The following is a 20,974-nucleotide window of genomic DNA, read 5'->3' as shown; positions in this document are numbered from 1 at the left end:
CTTCCTTATCTTTTTTGATGACTTAGTTGAAAATAGATTTAATTCGATATTAGAATGGCTACCCCAGCTTTCTTCTTCCAACCATTTGCTTTGAATGTTGTTTTCCAGCCTTTCACTCTGAGGTAGTCTCTGTCTTTGTCCCTGAGGTGTGTTTCCTGTAGGCAGTAGAATGCAGGGTCCTCATTGTGTATCCAGTTTGTTAATCTATGTCTTTTTATTGGGGAGTTGAGTCCATTGATGTTGAGAGATATTAAGGAATAGTGATTATTGCTTCCTGTTATATTCATATTTGTATGTGAGATTATGTTTGTGTGCTTTTCTTCTCTTTGTTTTGTTGCCAAGACGATTAGATTCTTGCTTTTTCTAGGGTGTAGCTTGCCTCCTTATGCTGGGTTTTAGCATTTATTATCCTTTGTAAGACTGGATTTGTAGAAAGAAATTGTGTAAATTTGGTTTTGTCATGGAATATCTTGGTTTCTCCATCTAAGTTAATTGAGAGTTTTGCAGGATACAGTAATCTGGGATGGCATCTGTGTTCTCTTGGGGTCTGTATGACATCTGTCCAGGATCTTCTGGCTTTCATAGTCTCTGGCGAGAAGTCTGGTGTGATTCTGATAGGTCTGCCTTTATATGTTACTTGACCATTTTCCCTTACTGCTTTTAATATTCTTTCTTTGTTTTGTGCATTTGGCATTTTGACTATTATGTGATAGGAGGAGTTTCTTTTCTGATCCAATCTATTTGGAGTTCTTTGGCTTCTTGTATGTTTATGGGCATCTCTTTCTTTAGGTTAGGGAAGTTTTCTTCTATGATTTTGTTGAAGAGATTTACTGGTCCTTTGATCTGGGAGTCTTCACTCTCTTCTATACCTATTATCTTTAGGTTTGATCCATTGAGTCCTGGATTTCCTGTATGTTTTGGACCAGTAGCTTTTTCTGCTTTACATTATCTTTGACAGTTGAGTCAATGATTTCTATGGAATCTTCTGCTCCTGAGATTCTCTCTTCTATCTCTTGTATTCAGTTGGTGATGCTTGTATCTACAGCTCCTTGTCTCTTCCTTTGGTTTTCTATATCCAGGGTTGTCTAAGATTGTATAAAAAGTCCAAGGAAAACAAATGAAGTTGCTGGTTAAGTACTTTGTCTTGGGTAGCTCTGCCTTATCCATCCATCCATCCATCCCTCCAAATGTATATGTCTGTCTATATATACAAGTGTAGGTATACATGAATATATAAGCACACATGAATATTTGTGGAGCAAAAGAGACAGGTGGTTGGGCCCAACAAAAATGTGAATGTGTTAATGTGTATGTGAGAATGTAAATGAAAATGTATGCATGAATGCATATGTGTCTGTCCTCTTCATATTGACTATAAAACACATCTTAATTCTTTTCCGTTCCTTTTTCTCTGGTTCACAGAGTTTACCAGCCATTCCAGTGAAGGGCTTCTGGCTTCCTGGCCCTAGATGGGAACAATACTGATAAATCCTTTATCTAAGCACCCACTGTTAGCAACGAGTGTCAGTAAATCCAGAAGTCTGCAGCCTCTGGCTGCAGAGTAACTTAAAGTCAAGATAGTTATATGTTATTATAGAAAGCAATTCAACTGTTGTCCCCAGCTTCAGAGACGACCCAGCCTGGGGCTGACCTCAGGCAATAAACCTTCTCCTCCCCTGAATTCCCACCCTCCACTTTTGCAACCTCTGCTGCTCAACAGAGAAAACTATCTCATTGTGGACTCAGTAATGTGCTGCAGTGTGTCCTACAGTGTACCCTTTTGTACACCTCTTTACTTGCAAACATTCATTGCAATGACTCATTGTTCTGCTATGAAGCCTCTAGGTTCTGCTACTCTATTAATACTGGAAGCTCACTGGGACTTCTCTCAGATATTCTGTTCCTTCCCTGCATCATGGAGATCCTATAGTTTTACATTTGTAGGACAGCCTCTTTATGTACTCAGGCAGTTCATTGATGTTGGGACAGATCAATTCAAAGCCCTGAATCTTGGCCTGAGAGGCATCTGAGATGTCCAGCCTGCTGGCTCTCAGCTTTCATGCCCTTCAGGCCAGCTCACTTGTAATTCCTGCAATCAGGGGCAGCTTTACGCTTCTGCCCAGGTGAGGTACAGGGTCTGCTCAGGGTGCTGCCAATGAGGGATATGGCCAGCTCTTTGGTCTGCCATAAATGGGAGGGTTAAGTGAGAGGAAAAGGTGTCTCTCCCTCCCCAGCACCACTCTCCAGAAGCCAAAAGGCAGAGCCAGCTCGTCTGTACTCAAGTCCTGTGGTTGGATCTCCTGTAATTATAGATCCAAAATTAGCTCTCCTGTCCTGCACAGGTGAAGTACAGGGCTTGGTTTCCAGAGTCCTGTAGCAGGTTAGGGGGTAGGGAGGGCTTCCTCTCCTACCCTAATGACCCCAGAGCTGGTTCTTGCACCTGGCACAAGTGGTGAGGGGTGAGGGGAAAGAAAGGTATCTTTCATTCATTCATGTCACCACAGAAAAATGAGTGATAGAGCCAGATCTTCCACGCTTGCATCCTCAGGGCCAGATCCCTCACAACTCCTGTAATTGTGTGCAGCTCAGCTCTCCTGAGTACTGCAGCAGGAGGGTGAGGTCTGCTCTCCTGCTCTCATGCCTCTAGGGCCAGTTCTCCCATCATGCCCAGGTGAGGGGTAGGACCAGCTCTGCACAGTCTTCAGACAACGAAACATCCCTGGGTAGCAGACCAGACCAAGGACATCCACCTGGCCTTTGATGGTAACAGAACCCTGCTACTGCAGGGCCATGGACCCAGATGTGCCCCCCCCCCAGTGGCAGCATAGGCTCTGTGCTCATCAGGTGGCATTAGCAGGTATCTACAACAGGCTGTTTCTCACTACCTTGAGTCTTCAGTTCTGCTTTTCTTCAATGTGCTCACATCTTTCTGTTTCTCTTTTCTTTCATTTCTCCACTACTTACTTGTTTTTCTTAGTAGTGCCCATGGTCTCTGAGTGTCTGGGGTCATCCAGGAGTAGTCTCAGGAGTGCTGTGCACTGCTCATACATTATGGTGCCACACATGGGTCATCTGCCCACTTCTAGGCCTGCATGTTGCCAGACTGTTGTTCATCTCAGGCTAACTCTCTGTCTGGACCCTTGGTGCTGTACTGGAGGTAGTCTTAGTCTTCCTTTCTGTAGTGAATGTTACATTAATCATTTAGATATTCATAGGTCAGAACACTGACTGTGGATATAGCCCCTGTCCTCTCGGCCACCTATTGATGTACATGTGAAAGAGCAGCCACATCTACAATGCCTCTAAGGGCAGCAAGCAGGAAACTTTTTAAAAAATCTTTGGTGTACATATGAAATTTCCACACCCATGGTCCTGGTGTTTAGGGGAAGAAGACCACGAAAAGGGAGAGAGATCCCATGCTCAAAAATAGGTGGGAAATTTTAGGCTGTTGATTGACAGAAGTCAATTTGGAGTTCATTTGATCTGTATGAGGTAGATTAGGTCCATTTATGAGAATTCTTAGGTTTATAAAAAGAGATAAAATTGTACCATTTTTTGTAATCTTGATGAAATATATATTGTAGAAAGAGCAGTAAATTTATATCTTTGTGTTAAAGTAATTCAAACAATAGCATAAACAGAAAGAAAGAAATCTTAAACACCTTTTTATTTATTTCAGATTCATAAATAAACCTTCACAACTTACTTAAGCTTCCACATCCTTAGACCTTAAAACACTACCTTAGACCATCTTACAGGCTCTCGCGGGTTAGCTTTTATAGTCTCAGATCTTTACACTTGCATTTTATACCTTAGAACATTGTTTTAGATTTTATAACTTCAAGCCTTTATAACTTGGTGTGTAGGAATACGAGGGCATCATACAGTGGAGGTGGTAATATTTTGCTGACATACATTGCAGGTTTGAGTTAGGTTCTTTTCAAAAGGTCTTATCTAATGAGGTGAGAGTCAGATGGTTTTGAGGAAAGGATAAAAGTGATTTATTATTAGAGTGAAATATTTGGTGTAAGTAGAAGGTTATGTCCTGTGCTAAAAGACCGTTATATATGTTGTTTTCTGGGTTTTGTAGTAGGGTGGTCCAGAGAGAAGGGTGATGAATTGTAAGGGAGAAAAAGGCAGCTTGACAGGCTGTCATGTTGGTGTGATTATTGCCTTTACTGATGATGGAGGGGTCTGCCTCATGTGCCTTGCAATGAACCCAGACAATTTGAGAAAACAAAAGTAAGACTTTGATGAGTATATGAAGAGTTAGTAATTGAGTGGTCTTTTGTGTTTGAAGTCCTTGTTTCTTCCAGATGGTCAAGTGTGTTAAGGAAAATATATATAGAGTCTGTATACTCCATCAATAAAGTACATTTGGCAATTTGGAAGACTCTGGTGAAGGCTATTAATAATTGATAGTGTGTGGGGGTGAAGGAGGCCCCCTTGATGATAGCATAATCTGGAAGCACTGTGTATCCTGCAACATTGTGGCCTCTTGGGAGAAGAGAGGGGCATATGTATAAAGAGTATAAGAAGAAGTTGCTAGAGGAGCCTCTTTATGTGAGAGGGATGAGGGAGGAGATGATTGGGAGTCTCTGGATAGGAGTGAACAGGGTCTGGGAAATGTTGTGTTGTGGTAAAGGGAAAACACGGAGGAATTGCATTAGGACAGGAAAGAAATGAGGGTAATGAGTTTTTGATAAGAGAAGTTTGGAGGGATAGACTCTAAGGGAGGTGATGAGAGGGTTTGGAATCTTTGTAAGTCAGAGAGAGAGAGAGAGAGAGAGAGAGAGAGAGAGAGAGAGGAATACAATGTGAAGGGGAATCCCAGTTAGTTTGTTTGATTTAGAGATGAGCAGAGATTTGTGGCAAGAGCCCTTAGGCAGGGATGCCACCCTAGAACAATGTTTCTTAGATTCTGAAGAGGTAAGTTACAGGGGTAAAAGTCAGTACTAGAAAGTGTTCCAAGACTTATGGGCATTGCTCTTTGGAAGTGTAAAGATGGAAAGTTCTGCATAGATTTGGAGGCTGAGGGCCAGGGTTGAAAAAAGCTTTTGTATGTTTGTTTAAGGAATTGCTTATCAAGAAATGTTCATGCAGAAGCAACTTAGTATAGAGGATGTAGAAGTGAGTATCCAGAGACCCATGAACAGAGGAAATAGATCCCCCCTCCCATGAAAAGCTGTTCCCATTTTGTTGAGGGCAGAAATAGGCAAGGGGATTTTGAGTGAAGTGTTTGTGGGTTGGAGTGAGAGAAATTCCAAGATAGGTGACTTTAGGAGAGGAGAATTTAGCTTTGGAACCCCTGGAACTGAGGAAAGTAATGAGTGAGGCAGTATTGGCTGTCTGAGAGGGAAGGACTACAAAGGAGGAAGCTATTGACATATTGTAGCAGGCAGGAGAATATCCACATACTAAAGCAGGAGGGAGGTCATCCACATACTGTCGCAGGCAGGAAGGAAAAGGGGGAAATAGACCAGTACCTTAGTGATTGCCTGGCCAGAAAAGGAGGAACTGTGTTTGAATCCTGGGGAAAAGACAATCCAGGTTGTTGGGCTTGGTAATTATGAGAATCTGTCCAAGTAAAGGCAAAAAAATTATATCAAGTATGAACATCTAGGGATATTGAAGGGAGAAAACACCTTTAAGGTCTAGGATTAAGAAGTGAGTAGGGTTTCCAGTAGTCATGGAAAATATAATGTAAGGTGGATAGGGACACAGGCAGTGTTGATGAAGCAGAGGCCTTGAATAAGTGGAAGGTTCACTTAGGCTTTTGACTGACCATGGGAGTACTGTAGGTGAAGAGGTAGGATGTAGAATCCATTTAGTTAAAAGATATTGAATGATGGGTTGGAGGCCTCTGAGACTGGTGAAGTGTAAGGGGCATTGGAGTTTGGAGATATAGGCAGAAGGGTCTTTGCACAGAATATCAAAAAAGCTTATGAACAGAGAAGAAAGTCTGAGTGGGAATTAGACGAGCATAAGAGGGGTATGAGTGGGGGTGATTGTGGGTAATCAAATAATCAAAATACGTTGAAAACATGTATAAAGTTGTCAAAGAATTTCATAAGGTTCACAGGATAAGATCATTTCCCATGTCAAAAAGTCTTAAGGAGTGACTGGGCTGACTCTGGTGACATCATTCTCATTTCAGTAGGATGGCCAAGCTGAGGATACTCTGGCAGCAATATCAAGTTACTTATTTATCACAAAATAAACAAAATCTGGAACAGACTTCACAATGAAAACTTAGTTGCCACTTTAACTTTCCAGTGTATTTAACTACTCATTTCATCTTTAAGGTGAAATTCAACTTGCCATGAATAATCCAGGTGAAGAAGGAATTATGGTGAGCTCAAATTAAACCCAATTAAATATATGCATGTCAACCCAGCAGAATGGAGTTTTGTGAACAGTGATGTAGCCTTGGTTTGACACTTAACATGAGAATTTAAAATCATATTTCAAGAAGTCCAGAAATATTGTCACTAGCTTGGTATTTTCATAAGTCTGTTTTTGGTCCTTCAAATGGGATGCATAGAACTATAATCCTTCATTCAAATTAAAAGTATTTTTATCATGTCCCTTCATGACTTTTATGGGGCTTTTATGGGTCTTTTTCAGGCACAGATGCTCACATACTAGCTTCACACTGTATGCATACTACCACTTTTCACAGCACATACACTTGTGAGCAACTAGTCTCAAGAACTGAGCAGAAGGGACTGCACACAGGACTCAGGAGTCTTAGAGTATACGCCGCATTTTCAGACCGCCATGTTGATAGCTCCTCATCACTTGTAACTTCAGCTCCTCTGGCTCAAAAATTTACTAAGATCAGAGCTATGTCCATCAAGCCATAGAGTGAATCATTTGTTTTTCAAAACAACATAGAATATCCACCCTGATCCTTTTGTCCTCCTTTGTTAGTATGATAAAAGCAAACCAAAATAAATGTTATTACTTACAGGTTTTCAGAGAACACAAACATGGACCCTGCTCCATGGTTTTAAAAGATTCTCTCCAAATGGACTCTCATATAATTAAGATTATTTTATTCTGTAGGCTTTTGTTGCTTATCTGTGTGTGCACATATTGTATCAGTTATACACAGTCCCTTTCAGGGTAAACAATGAACATTCATTAGAGCTTGTGTAAGCAGTGTGCATCCCCAAACAATAGCCATTCAATGTGGAGCAGAGAAGCCGAAATGTTGCATATCCATTGACCAGATGACTAATTTTTAGGCAATTAATACTTTTAATTGCATAAAGACTTTAATCCGTAACTGAGGAAAAACAGCCTTTCTTGGTCCCAAAATATGAGAGGAGAAAGTTCAAAGTATCTGAAATCCATGAAGCAGTGATAAGAAAGCAGGATCTGGTAGCTCTGTGGTTTTCTGGATGTACACACACACACACACACACACACACACACACACACACAGACACACACACACACACACACACAAAATTAACTATGTATGACAGTAACACATGATCATGGTATATGAGACAAACACTTGCCTTTAAAATTTTCTCTTGTGACTTCCTAGCAGTTGTCCAGTTGTAACTCTTTCTAGGAGAGTCAGAGTTAAGATTAATTCATGAGAATGTTCAAAGAGATTGTTCTACAGTATGATCAATAGTCCCAAATATTAATAAGATGATGTTCTGCATTGCAGCATGAACTCTCATTAAGTGCTGTGTTACTGTGTGTTTAACAGTGAGTAAGAGCAGTATTATAACTGCTGTTAGGATAAATTTTGTGTCAGTATTGTTTTAAGAAAGAAAGAAAGACAGAAAGACAGAAAGACAGAAAGAAAAAAGGAAAAAGAAAAAAAAAGAGAACAAGCAAAATCGTACCGGAATGTAAAAGGGTGTAAGAGTTAGAAAAGGACACACTTGTGTCTCCATCCAGTCACGATGGACATCCTGAGGTCTCAGGCCTACCTAACCCCACCCTACAACCTTGTACATTTTTGGTCTTTATCCCAGTTTAGCACATAGGAGGTCAATGTGGTGACAGCATCATTTTTAACCAAACCAGAAAACTTCCTTAAGTAATATGATGCTGATCAGAAGTGGAGGTGCATAGGTTTAAAATGCCTGTGAGATCCCTGAGCCCACACATCGTTCATCTCCATCCAAGGGCTGTGTCTGCTCTGCCCTCCTCCAATCTGAACAGCCTTGCTGGGAAGATGCCACCAGTCCTGATACTCCTGACCCTATTTCTGTCTCATGGAGCCAGAGCAGGTGAGTGAACACCCCTGTCCCTGACGTGCCACTCCACGTCAACTTCTGCTGCCTTTCTGCCCTGCAGTGGTCAGGGATTGTCCTGACACTGAACCCAAGAGATTTCTGAACATCAGGTTCCATACCAAACCAGACGTGGAAATCTGACACTGGACTGATTTCCAACAAGGTCTGAAGAAGGGAGATGCTTTCAGAAAACTTAGTAGGCACTAGTTCTCCTGCTTTTTCCCATCTCCTGGAGACTGGATCATCCTTAGAAAGAGATGTGGCAGAGAATGCAAAGATACAAAAATGTACATCATTAACTTGACTTCAGACTAGGGAAAGGGGAGCTTTAATGAGATTTAATATTCAGCCATGATTATTTGATGTGCAATGAATCCAGTCTTCAAAAGCCTTGGGGAACTGCAGGCTCCATTTTCAATCACCCACCCTCCACCCCCCAGATCTACCCTCCTGACCTCAAATATTACTCCAAGACACTAAATATTCTAGCCTTTTCTTTCAGAGGAGATCATCAGAGGCAATGAGGTCAGTCCGCATTCCGACCCCTACATGGCATATTTTGAGTTTCTCAATGATAATGAGAAGAAGACATTCTGCGGAGGCTTCCTGGTGAGAGACAACTTTGTGCTGATGGCTGCTCACTGCAGAGGAAGGAGAGGAGTAGCAGCCAGCCCACATTTTCTCAGACACACACAGGAGCTTCTGTGCTCCCTGTCCCCTTCCGGGCCACCACTAGTCGTCTCTATCTCCGTCCTGCAGAAAGGAGAGACACCACGACATTCTTCTCAAAGCAGTTTATTCAGGAACCTTTCTTTCTTCATGCAAGCAGCTCCCTGTGAGTTCTCACTAGAAGGCAGGATTGTGAAAATTGATGTCTGACAAGAGGCACATTTGAGGTAGAAGAGTGAGAGGTTACAGCAAGCAGTAAGCTTTGTGGGGAGTGGGTGTGGTAGCAATCCCTAGATGGCACCCGGGACAGTTGCCAAGTCTTATGACTATCACCTGACTTCCTCATACATCCAAAAGTAAGCCACGCCCATTGTGAGAGCTGCACAGGCACACCATGACACAAGATCAGGCCATTTGGCATGGACCTATGAACTGAGACTATGTAGACTGGACTGATGGGGCGTGTTTATGGGTTATTTATTAGGGAGTGTGCTTGGGCATAAGAGATTGCTGCTTGCATGCAGAAAGAAAGTTCCTGAATAAACTGCTTTGAGAAGAACGTCGTGGTGTCGCTCCTTTCTGCGGGACGGAGACAGAGACGACTAGTGGTGGCCCGTAAGGGGACATACGTTCAGAACTCATCGCAGTCAGGGTGGCAGTAAGTTCCCAGGTAAGTGGGATGAGCTACGCTCTCGGGTTGAGACTATAAGGTTCCCAGTTTTGGGACAAGTTGCACCAAGCGCAATGGGGAACTCGACCTCTGCTCAGACAGTTCGCCAGGCCCTCAAGGATTTGTTGAAAGCGAAAGGAATCGGGCTAAAGAAAGACATAGTGGAGAATGTTTTAAAAGCAGTGGACCAAGTTGCTCCATGGTTTCGTATAACAGGACACCAGACAATGCCCAGTTAGGAAAAATTAGGGAAAGACTTGAGGTTTGCCGAGGAGCAGGTGGTTTTACTAAAAAGAGAAATGCCAATATAGAAATTAGTGAAAAATTGCATAGGAGACGAGGAAAGATGTGGTGCAGAGCTAAAAAAGGGCAATGAGGAGATAAGTCAGGTTAGAGAGGAACGCTCCCAAAAATCGGAGACCGAGGGAACTTCTAGCGAGGGAGATATGTCGAAAGACGATCTGGAGAGCATTGCAGACAGCTTAGAGAAAGTAAAACTGAAGGTAAAGCCATCAGCTCCGAGGCTGCCTCATCCACCACTGTACAATTATGGCGGGGTAGAAGGATGTAATCTACACCCAAACACCTGGAGGGAACTGTGATCCCAATGCTTCCCTGTGTTTCAGAATGCACAGGGCAATTGCACACATGAGCCCCTAGATTGGAAGATTGTCCAAAGACTGGCCGAAGGAGTTCGAGCATACGGTGTTACTGCTGCTTATGTAGTGGCGCAGTTAGAATCCTTACATCGCTTTTGTATGACTCCTAGCGATTGGCAGAATCTGGCTCGTGCCTGTCTGACATCAGGACAGTATTTGGACTGGAAGGCATACTTTATTGAGTTTGCCGCCAAGCAGGCTGTGGTCAACGCTCGTAACGGGCAGCAAGTTTGGGATCAGGACATATTGCTAGGACAAGGGAGATTTGCGGCAGCTCAGATCAATTATCCTCTTCAAGTATATGAACAAAACAACACCATAGGGACTAGGGCATGGAAATCCCTTCCTAATAGAGGAGAGGTGAGCGGAAAATTGACTAAGATCATCCAGGAACCCAACGAGCCCTTTACAGATTACGTGGCTTGTATGGTGGAGGCAGGAGGCCAGGTCTTTGGGAATCCTGATATTCCCATGCCACTGTTGAAACAGCTTATCTTTGAGCAGTGTACTAAAGAGTGCAGACAAGCTATTACTCCATATAAGGGTAAAGGCTTAGAGGTGTGGATGAACTCTGCAGGGACTTGGTGGGGGGGGCTTTGTCTAATTCAGGGTTGGCTGCTGCCATCATGCAGATGTCCCAAGGATGGAAAGGCCAAAAGAATAATAACTGCATAAATGTGGGCAGCCTGGCCATATGAGGCACCAATGCCCACAGCTAAAAGGAACAGGGGGTCAACGGCCTAAGATCCCTGGACTATGTCCCAAATGCAGAAAAGGTAATCACTGGGCCAATGAGTGCCGGTCGGTTAAGGACATTCACGGGCAGCCACTTAATAATGGTGCCCGGCCAAAAAACTTAAGGAGGGGCCCCCAACCCCAGGGCCCGCAAATATATGGGGCAGTATCAGAAGGATGGCCCAACCTGAATCCTCCGATGCAATGGGGCCACCCCGGAGAGCAACAAAAGGAAGTGCAGGACTTGACCTCAGTTCCACCACCAGACTCATATTAACGCCCCAAATGGGAACTCAAATAGTGGATACAGATTTTAAAGGCCCTTTACCTGCTGATACAGTGGGATTGATTTTAGGAAGAAGCTCTGTTACCATGCAAGGGTTAATGGTTCATCCCGGGGTGATTGATCTGGATTTTACCGGGCAGGTTAAAATAATGGTGTCTTCCCCTAGAGGCATTGTTGCTATATCTCCTGGTGATAAGATAGCTCAATTGCTCCTTTTACCTAGCTATCACTCTAAATTTCCTGCTAAAAATTTGAAATGAGGGCTTTGGCTAACCGGGGTCTCTAACATATTTTGTTCCTTGGACCTTGACACCCGGCCACTCTTAAAACTGTCTATTGAAGGGAAATCCATATCTGGCCTCCTAGATACTGGTGCTGATCGTAGTATCATCAGCATCAAGGATTGGCCCACTGGCTGGCCAAGACAACAGTCAGAGCAAACACTGAGAGGACTAAGATATACTCAAATGCCGGAAATGAGCTTTCGTATCCTACATTGGAAGGATGATGAGGGACATTCTGGTGAGTTTCAACCATATATATTGGCCATTCCAGTGTCTTTATTGGGTAGTAACCTGATGAAAGAAATGGGCTTTATTTTAACTAATGAAGGGTGCTAAAGCACGCAGGCCCAGGGTATGATGATGGGAATGGGCTATGTATCTGGAAATGGGCTAGGTTGCTCTTTACAGGGCAACGCCTCCCCTGTGACGGTCCGCAAAAAGACTGATCGTGGCGGCCTGGGTTTTTCATAGGGGCCACTGAGATTCCCTATCTTTCTCCCTACATTCCTGTTTCCCTCAGGTTCTACTGTGGCCAGTATTCGTGTTAAATTCTGGTCCTTACGTCTATCTCTCTCATCTTCTCTCTCTTCTCTTTCCTTTTTCTCCCTCTCTTTCTTCTCTTCTTCTGTCTCTCTCTTATGGTACACTTTCTCTGCTTCCTTAACTAAGTCCTTTACTGTAAGATCTTGTAGGCCTTCTAGTCTTTGTAACTTGCGCTTGATGTCTGGGTAGGACTGACCTATAAAGGACATGGCTACTGCTGCCTGCTGTCCCTCAGACAAAGGGTCAAAGGGAGTGTACCTTCGATACGCCTCCAGAAGCCTCTGTAAGAACACAGAGGGGCCCTCTGTGGGTCCCTGAAGTACCTCTCTTACCTTGGCCAAATTAGTGGGGCGACGAGCCGCCCCCTTGAGACCTGCCACGACTTACCTGGCGGTAAGTGGTCAACCTCTCCCTACCTTCAATTGTGTTATAGGCCCCGGGGGGGGGGCAATCAAGGGGGAAGGCAGCGTCAATGAGGTTGGGCATCTGGGTCGGAGTTCCGTCTGGTCCTGGGATGTGCTTCCAAGCTTCTAGGAGGATCTGCTCCTTCTCTTCAGTGGTAAAACTGTAAAAGCTGCTGACAATCATCCCAAGTGGGCTGATGGGAGAACATCAGGGACTCTATGAGATTAGTTAAACTGGAAGGATTTTCAGAGAAAGAATCATGGTTAATTTTCCAGTTATAAAGGTCAGCTGAGGGGAAAGGCCAATACTGTAAGGGTTGGAGTTCAGGAGGATCTACAGGGGGGCCATAGGCCCTGAGTGGGAAGGTGGGGGCTGAAGGAGGACCCTATGGACTGGTCCCGCGCCGGCTTCTGGTACCGGCTGCAGGACCCTCAGATTTGTCATGCTGATAAGGGGGTGGAGGAGGGTTGGGCGCCGACGGTGTGGGCTCATCTTCATCTGGAGGCCCCTCGATGTCAGGATAAATCTGGGGGGTCGTCTTCTTCTCTGTCTGTAGCTCCTGTGCTACCAATACGTGTGAAGACGGGGATGGGGATGGTCGGGACCAGGACTTCAGCCACGGGGGGGGGGGGTCAGAGGCGAGGTTTTCCCATACTACGATGTAAGGGACCTGATCTGGGTGAGATCCAGGCCCAGGCTGAAAGACAATCTTTTTGACTGATGAAATAACAGCTTGGTCTAGAGTGCCCTCTGGTGGCCAACCTACTCCAAATATTGGCCACTCAGAAGTGCAGTAAGTCTGCCAACGTCCCTTTCTTAACTTCCACGAGCAAATTTTGGGCTCTAGTTTTAACCTCTGACCAATGATTCAAAGTTTGACTCAACGGGGTGGACACAGACTGTCCCATGGTGAAGAAAAAAAGGACTAGACAAAAAAATGAAATCCCAAAAAGAAAAAGCAGTGCGTCTACACACGCTCGTCCGCGCCTGGACTGATATATCCAGCCGAACGCAACCTCGGACAGCGTTGGGTCTCGAATCCACCGCCCAGGTAGGAGAAGTTCTCCGTCTCCTTGGTTTCGAAAAGTCACAGTCTGATCTCTTTGACTGTCACCTGCCGGGTCCTCCCGACAAAAGTCGGCTCGTGGGACGTCTCCCAGAGCTAGGGCGTCCCCACTTCCGCTATCTAAAAAAAGAGAACAAAAAGAAAACAGCTATTGGAAGTGGGAACCCAGTACCTACTCACAGGCGTCTGTCCGGGGTGGGAAACGCTTCCACCCAAGCACACTTAAATACAGGGCAGGAAACCCATCTACCTAAGCGTACTTACAGGCGTCTGTCCGGGGAGGGAAACCCTTCCACCTGAGTGCACTCAAAAACGGGGTGCACTCAAATTTGGGGTGGGAAGCCCTTCCACCCGAGTGCACTCAAATTAAACCTAGACCATGGCACAATTTACAGTACATAATACAAAACATACAGACACACACACACATACACATACACAGCGGCCGCTTTCAACACTCACACCAATGTACCTCCAAGAGGCATTCGAGTCTCCGGGGGTCACGCTCCTATCCCGGACGAGCCCCCAATGAAAGACCCCCAAATTTGGGGAGACTTTCGCTCCAGTCATGGGTTGGGGTACCCCCAGGAAACACGAGAAGCCAGTCTTGATGTAATCAGCAAGAGGCAGTTTTATTTACGAGATCTCGGGCTGACACGTATCCCACACAGGAGATTGAGTCAAGCCCCGAGCCTCTCTAGGCAGGAGCTTATATAGGGAAAACCAGGGGTTTCGTGTGGATACACATAATTGGCTAGTACAAAGGGTGCACAGTTACTTTTTTTTTGCGCGGAATTGTATTAACAAAGCATTCTAGCATCTTAGCAATATGGGCAAGGTGGCTTATCTCGCTCAGCAAAGGGATGACTCATATTAGGGAGTGAAGGAAGGGAAAGGGAAGGGAAGGGAGGTAGCTCCAGGGGTAGCTCCAGATGGCCAGTGTCCTTGGAGCCCTATCTCAAATTCTTTCAGGCATAGCCAGACTTTGTTCATGACTAACTTTTAGAAATTTTAACCCTTCAGTGCCAAACATGTGCCCTAGTATTGCCTCAGACTGGAGTGGGGGTCAATCCACATGGGTTGTGCCCTCTACACCTATGGCAAATGGATGTTACCCATTTTCCTGAATTTGGAAAATTAAAATATCTTCATGTATCCTTGGTACAGCTTCAGGAATCATTTTTGCCTCTCTACATACAGGAGAGAAGGCACGTCATGTGATCGCACATTGCTTTGAAGCTTGGGGTGCCTGGGGCCAGCCTAAAGAATTAAAGACTGATAATGGACCGGCTTATACTTCTGCCTCGTTTGTGTCTTTTTGTAAAATGATGGGTGTTCGATTGACCCATGGATTACCCTATAACCCTCAGGGTCAAGGTATTATTGAACGAGCCCATCGCACCCTAAAAGAATGTTTAATTAAACAAAAGGGGGGAATTGCCTCTGCTGGATCCACCCCTAGGGAAAGATTAGCCATTGCTCTCTTTACCTTGAATTTTTTAAATGAAGATAAGCAGGGTCAGGTTGCAGCTGAGCGTCACGTCAACCCTGATGCTTCTTCAAAAGGCATGGTCATGTGGAAGGACGTCCCAACTGGTACTTGGCAGGGCCCTGATCCAGTGTTGATTTGGGTGCAAGTGTCTGTTTGTGTGTTTCCCCAGCAGCTGCTGTGGGTCCTGGAGAGGCTGACCAGAGTGGTCCAAGATGAACGGAAGGAGGATACTATGGATGTTCCTAGTGTTGCTGATGCTTCCTGCAGTGATGGATGAAGACCTATGCTGGGGACTTTTATCTGTATTTCCCAAACCCCTGCCATTGACGCATTCGGCACAATTGTTTCCCCGGTTTTTCTCTTCTAATGCTTTGTTGCAGTTACCCTTTTTGCCATGGGGTGGAGAAATAGCTCCTGTCAATGATTCATTGCAACTTCAGCTAAAGGGATTGCTATGCTTTCAGATGATTCAAAATATTTCTCAGAATAGTGATTGCATTCAAATGTATAATCAATCAGCTGCATGGTTTGACATGCCTATCAATAGTTCTACCAAAGCTAATGCCACATGGATTCGAGGGGTGTGGCCTGCCAGTATTTCCAAAGGCAATGATACCATATCTTCCCAACCTAGATGGGCTCCCTTTTGCAAGGGAACCCATGAGTCACCTATGCCATGGACTGGGTGTCAGGCTAGAAGGGCAGCATGGGCTGTAAAGAAGTATTTTACCTTTTCTCCGTATATTAGCACAGTCCATAATGGCTCATTTTCAGGATATAATTGAACCTATCAGAATCCTGCTCAGGCAGTAGCTAGTAATCCTCTCAATGTGTGGTTGTTGTGTAGAGTGAATGGTAGTTGCACAGATATCTCTCCTCTGAGCATGTTAGTGGGAGGGGGTTGGGGTAATGTAAGCTTTCATTGGAATGGATCTATGGGGTTTGAAACCTCTGTTTCTCAACTTGCTTATGGACTTAATGTTTCCTTTAAGGCTACGCCTGTCTGTATGTGGCCTCCTTTTGTGTTTATTGTCTATAATGGGAGTTATGATGATAATGTTGTTAATTGTAGTAGTGGTAGTTGTTTCTATAGTATGTGTTGGAATGCATCTGCATATTCTTTAGCTGTTGTGACTAGGATGCCTCGTTTTGTACCTTGGCCTGTTCATGCTCCTTCTGCTATGACTTTGTTTAGGCAAAAACGGGATTTTGGCATCACTGCAGCCATTGCTTCTGCTATAGCAATCCCTGCCGCTGCAGCCACAGCTATGGTCGTATCCCTTACCTCAGTAGTACAGACTGCTGCCGCTGTGAATAGTTTATCCACAGGTGTTGCAGAAGCTTTGGATTTGTCGCACAACTCATCTCAGTATATTACAGGAAATTGGTCTCAGTATTTTGATGGACTAGTTTGGGAGCTTAGATGATCAATCATCCATATCAACTCCACCCGTGTGGAAGTGTCTTTAGCTGGAGGACTGGCCAATTGGATCACCACATCTGCCTCTCGGCTATAAGAATGGCAAGGACTCACTGGACTTGCCCTGTGCCTGATTCTTATGAGCGTCCTGGACTTTTGGTGCATTTGCCGTATGCAGTTTCATCAACAGAGAACTCAAGCCTTAATGATTCAGGCTTCTGCAGCAGTGGAGATGGGACAGTCTCCTCAAGTGTGGCTTGGCATGCTAGAGAAGTAGTCAATGACGGGTAAGACTCCCTGGGCCTGTCACCAACCTAAGACAGGGATCAAACCTACGCTGTTTGTCTCCTGATGATGGCTAAGGGGCATTGCTGCAGGGGGCAACCTAAGACAGGCATTCTCTGTGCCAAAAACATAAAGAAGGGGGAGATGTGGGGAGTGGATGTGGCGGCAATCCCAAGATGGTGCCTGGGACTGCCGCCAAGTCTTATGACTATCACCTGACTTCCTCATACGCCCAAAAGTAAGACACACCAATCGTGAGAGCTGCGCAGGCACACCATGATACAAGATCAGGCCATTTGGCGTGGACCTATGAACTGAGACTACGTAGACTGGACTGATGGGGCGTGGTTACTGGTTATTTATTAGGGAGTGTGCTTGGGGGTAAGAAATTTCTGCTTGCATGCAGAAAGAAAGTTTCCTGAATAAACTGCTTTGAGAAGAACATCGTGGTGTCACTCTTTTCTGCAGGACGGAGACAGACAGGACAACGCTTGAGTTGATCAATTACACTGGCTAAAGGAAAGCACTGTTTGAATTTGAAAGTTCACATTAGAAATTGATTCAAATCTCAGAATATTAACTAGGTACAAGAGGGAGCCCCCAGGGATCTTTTGTTCTTGAGAATCAGAGAGCAGTAGGTCAAACCCTGAGGCCCTCCTGTGTCCTCAGGTCCCTGTAGCTGGAATCCCACCCTGCCTATCTTGCCTTTGCAGCTCCTGGACTGCATCGGCTCTGACTCTCCATCTCCCCTCCACATTCTGCTCTATTCACAGATCAATGACAGTCACACTGGGGGCCTACAACATCAAGGCTAAAGAGAAGACACAGCAGATTATCCCTGTGGCAAACACCACTCCCCACCCTGCCTATAATCCTGATAAACGTTCCAATGACATCATGCTATTAAAGGTGAGACCTGCCATTCTCCCACCCCATACCTCCCCACAGCCTTCAGCCATCACTCCTCATCCCAGCCCTAGTGACTCTGCTCTGCTTATCTCATCTTACTTCTTCCCTCCTTCCATCCTGAGTTTCAAAGTGACCCAGAGTGCCAGCGTCTTGGTTGAGCTGCTTTCTTCTGTCTCTTCTCTATCAGCTGGTGAGAAGTGCCAAGAGGACTAGCGCTGTGAGGCCTCTCAACCTGTCCAGGCTCAATGACCACATGAAGCCAGGGGATGTGTGCTACATGGCTGGTTGGGGAAAGATAACCCCACAGGGGGAATTCCCAAACACACTGCGGGAGGTTGAGCTGACAGTATAGAAGGATCAGGTCTCTGAGTCCCACTTCCAACATTCTTACATCAAAGTGAGTGAGATATGTGTGGGAGACTCAAAGATCAAGGGAGCTTCCTTTGAGGTAAGTTGGATTGCCTTCAACTCTGGGCTCAGTTGGAGGGGAAAGGAATCTGGGGACCTATAGAAACAAACCTAAAGAGACTCACTGGCTATTATCTTTCTGGTAATAGCAGGAACCAGTAATGAACTATGGTCCCAGAGCTGACTTGCAGGCTTTTTTGAAGGTAGATTGTATAAAAGGATGTGTTTATAAAACAACACTTGACTGAAGGTTCAGGCTTCAGAAAGCTGGACTCCTGAGTGTGTCATAACCATGGCCAGATGTCTCCTCTGAGCAGACACATACTTTGTCTATGGGCTTCCCCTATATGCTGTGAGTCTATGTCCTTAACAGCCTGGAGACAAGAGTCCCAAACACCTTCATAGAGAGTGGGATCACAGACCTGGGAAAAAGGCAGGGGCTGGCCTCAGGAGAGAATTGCAGCCCTAACCATATCCAGTCGCAGCTGAGAAGGCCAGGGGCCCCGGGCCTCCCCTTTGACCTCCCACAAGCAGAAATTAAAAGCTATGCTTCTCTTGGAGGAGTCATAACATGAGAGAGTGCGAAAAAGTGCTCACTGTGTGCCCCCTCAATTTACAGGAAGATTCTGGAGGGCCTCTTGTGTGTAAAAGAGCAGCTGCAGGCATTGTCTCCTATGGGAAAACTGATGGATCAGCTCCACAGGTCTTCACAAGAGTTTTAAGCTTTTTATCCTGGATAAAGAAAACTATGAAAAACAGCTAATTACAAGATGCAACATGGCTCATTTCCTGACTAACCATCTTCCCAATAGCGGAGTCCAGGATTGCTGCAGGACAGATTGCAGCAACTGAATAAAGCACTTTTTTTCTGAGTTGGAAGACTGGTTCCATGTCCATTCACATGCACCAACTCTGTTAGGGTGGCCAACAGCACATTTTTACGTTCTACTTGCCCTGTCTCCATACATACATCTATTCAAAGCTCAAGGAATTCCAATGCTAAGCTCATTTTTTATTTTCCTAGTCTCTCCAGTACCTGCCCTTCTGACAGGTCTAAAGTGAGCACCAGCAAGGAAAAAGTTGGGTGTCTCCTGTCTTGGGGCTCAGGGTCACCTACTACCTACTCTGTGTCATATGGAAAACATGAGAGGGAAAGATCAGTTGTCTGTGAGACACTGAAGAGATAGCTGAAGTCACTGGTAGATGGGCCTTCCTGGATAGGGTTCCTCTCTCCCATAGCTTCACCATTATTGGACAGCTATTGCATTGACATTCTTTCTCATCTAGGAATAGTTTTCTATCCTCCTGTGGAAACAAAGCCTGGCTTTCTTTACCCTCCCAGCTCCACCCCATCTGTTTCATTCCTAGTCAGCTAAGTCTAGAAACTTCTGTGCTTTAAAGTCCACAGGGTTCTGAGCAGGTCCTACCTCTTCCCCCTACTAAGGACACTCAATGCTGCATGTGATTTAGTCCCTTAGGGCCTCAGTCCTGTGTTGACAGACCAGCTTGCCCCCTCTTAGAGAGGATTCTCCCAAAAGCCCAGACCAGAAGTGAGATCACAGAGGGACCATGGTGGCCAGGACTTCAGTGTCTCTCCCAAAAACCTGTACCCCAACTCCCACCAATGCCCAGACCTAAGGAAGCCCCTCCCAATCAGCTCCATACCATCCTGTGTGCTCAGTACCCATAGCAACAGGGTGGTTCAGCACCATGGGTCCCTCTGAGCTTCTTCATCTCAGTCACTGCTGCCTCTAGGCTAAAATCATCTGAACCACATCCATCTTTTATGTCCCAAAGGTTAAAAGAACTAAAAAATTCTACTTCTTCATGAGACATCACAGAAAGTTGTGAGGTTTGGAAATAACTTCAGTCCCTTACCTTCTAGTGGGGAGCTAGAGAGAAAAGCAGTGTTTTTACCTAGGGGAGGGGGCAGTTGCTGGAGAACCACACAGCTGGGTCAGCCTTTGTGTGTTTATTCTAAAGAGAACATACATGACAAATGTGCAGGTTTAAGTCGTAAGAGATGCACATGGGCAAAAGCATAATTCATAAGCAGAAATGAGTGTGAATCAAGGAGGCTATTAAAAAATGAAACTTGAGATGGAGAAGTAGCTCTACTATTTAGAAACTCTCTAACTGCTGTGTCCATAGTGTGCAAAATGTCCTGGGCTTCTCTTCATGTTAGTCAGGTCTTGGCTTGAGGTTGTAGGAAGAATGTGTGCCTTTGTATTAAAAAATAGTCTCCCTTTGTTGGCTTCACATGTCTAAGATGCTGAAGCTTCCAGACTTGGGGCTCATACCTGTAATCTAGCACTTGGAATTCAGAAGCAAGCAGAATCCCATTAGTCCACTAAAAGGTGCTTGATTTAACTTAAGAAAAATGAAAACTCCAAGCAGCCTTGGGTTGAGGGTCTTGTAGTACCAGAAATGTCAGAGATGACATGACTTGTAGCTACAGCTTAATGTCTCTCTGCATTCCTACTAGTCACAATGATACATTCTCTTGTGAGATGCAGTAGAATGTCCCTTTGGATCCCATAACCTCCAAAGGCATGCATGTATGTAGGGAGAGAAGTTAGTGCCACACAGTTTGAAAGGAAACTGGAAACCAATCTTTGCCCTGTAGACACGTTATGGACCTAGCTCCTTTGTTGACGACAAAAGCAAAGATGGATACAGAATCAAAGAACAATGCATGTTTGAAAGTCATACAAATATGTATTCAATGAAGGTGCTATATTATTTTGAGGCAGTGGTCTTTTGGCTTAAAATAACTTTGGAAATCACAATCATGTATCTTTAAGAAGGGGATAAAATATTTCTACAAAAGGGTTGAGCCAGCGTCAAACATGCTAGGATAGAACCTGAACTGAGCCTAG

General features: G+C 44.9%; 1 non-coding gene and 1 pseudogene across 1 annotated transcript; one reads left to right on the top strand and one right to left on the bottom strand.

Annotated features, from left to right (window-relative positions):
- Window positions 1–3,184: 3,184 nt before the first annotated feature.
- LOC120097251 (small nucleolar RNA SNORA17) lies at window positions 3,185–3,313 on the bottom strand. The gene has a single exon (XR_005494479.1). It is a non-coding gene; the product is annotated as a small nucleolar RNA SNORA17 (small nucleolar RNA).
- Window positions 3,314–8,203: 4,890 nt separating this feature from the next.
- Window positions 8,204–18,858, top strand: Gzmc-ps2 (granzyme C, pseudogene 2; annotated as a pseudogene).
- Window positions 18,859–20,974: the final 2,116 nt, after the last annotated feature.

This window comes from Rattus norvegicus, chromosome 15 (assembly GCF_036323735.1).
Source record: "Rattus norvegicus strain BN/NHsdMcwi chromosome 15, GRCr8, whole genome shotgun sequence".
In the NCBI taxonomy this organism is placed as follows: domain Eukaryota; kingdom Metazoa; phylum Chordata; class Mammalia; order Rodentia; family Muridae; genus Rattus; species Rattus norvegicus.
Note: the sequence above shows the minus strand (reverse complement) of the source record. Positions and strands in the feature narration are given on the sequence as shown.